Below are 1,787 nucleotides of genomic sequence, written 5' to 3'. Positions count from 1 at the left end.
AATCACAATGTGGTATGTGACACATGGTCCACGATACCAATAATATCGATACAATGATTCTATGACAATCGACATATTGCAAGACAGTCATACAGCGATACATCACGATATCTGTCTAACTGAAAAAAACAAAACGTCCGTGAAAGTTAACAAGATTACTCTATTTATTCACAATACAGAGAACAAAGTGCATAAAGTCTGTGTATTTGAATAATATACAAATAACTTGGACGGGGCATCTCTTAACGTAGCTTTCTCCACCATTATCCGGCTGTGAACTCCCTCTTCTTCTGTCAGGTAACGTCCACCCAAGTTTTCCTTGGAGTTCTTTCCTTTGAGTAGCGCCACCATGAGGAGACATGGGGTAGAGACACCAGTGAGTGAAACTGGCAGGGAATTGGTTTATTGAATGAAGTGAGTATGCCTCCTCTATGCTCGGTGGCGATAGGCCCCCTCTCATTTTAGTTTTATGCATTTCCTGGTCAACCTTTCACTTCACAGACGACTTCTTCAAGCCAATAGCATGAATTTAGTCTCCCTGTCACTTCAACAACGCACCACTTTGGAATTGGACATGTTTTTCTCACTTTACTGGCTTATTCTAATACCTCTTTGTCAAAGCTCAGTGGTGGGAACTGGGGAGCATGCGCAGTTTGAGAACTAAGGTTCACAAAAACATGGCCAACAGCTATGCTAATGGCCGAACAATGAAAATGGTTTGGAAATGACACCAAAACATCACTGCCAACACTGAAGACGACCTTGAAGGAATTAGAATCCTAGATCTTGCGTTCCCAATAATGTGTCTCTTTCTCATCCTCATATTTCACTGTGGTCCGATCCAGTGCTACACAGTTTATACTGCGTCCATACAGTGGATGATATGGGAGCTGCTGACACTATGAGTGGCAGGGAGGATGAGCGGATCCTCCCTCCATCACTCATCAACGGAGAAAAGAAGAGGGAGGTTTGGGCAGGGATATATTGGGAGGAAGGGGGGGAGAGAGAGAAAGAGGGCGAGAATGAGAGAGAGTGTATGGGGAGGAGCGAGAAGGGAAAAGAACGGGAGTGAGCAGCCACCCAACACAGTCATCAACTCCCTTCCATCCATCATCCGTCTCAGCCTAAAGGCTGCCACTGCTTCATCAGCATCACCTCCTTCCACATTACGTGTGTGCCTGCACACACACACACACACACACACGCACACACACACACACACACACACACACATATCCATATATATATTTGTTTGTAAAAGTGTGTGCAAGATTGATTGTACATGTGTACACAAGGTACATGTTTTATTTACTTCATTTTCAGGTCATCGTGGATTTATTATATTCTGAAAATACGAAAGGCCTTTAAATCTTAATGCAATACATATTGTTAAGAGATTAAATGCAACTTAATTTACATTGACATCTTCTGGTTCCTGAATTTTAATCAGTCTTTGCAAAACTCAATTTAGGAGGCCTCGAGTTTTGCGATTTGACTGAGGACGTCAGTTTTATTCAACTGGCAACCAGCAATCAGGCACCGATTGGTTGATACTGGCTGTCAGTCATACTCATATGCTGTGCTTTATTGTTTATTTCCCAATTTAATGGGACATTTCTGAATTGACATCATGCTCTATTAAAGGAGAGCTAACACTAGTGATTGAGACCATGAACTCCTCAGGAAAATGTTTACTGATGTTATAAATCAAGTGAGAAGTAGGTTCATTTCAAGGTTCCCATGAAAATTCCCTTTGCACAAAAGTAATTTTACAATTGGCGGAGTTG

This window comes from Solea solea, chromosome 10 (assembly GCF_958295425.1).
Source record: "Solea solea chromosome 10, fSolSol10.1, whole genome shotgun sequence".
Taxonomy (NCBI): Eukaryota; Metazoa; Chordata; class Actinopteri; order Pleuronectiformes; family Soleidae; genus Solea; species Solea solea.
Note: the sequence above shows the minus strand (reverse complement) of the source record.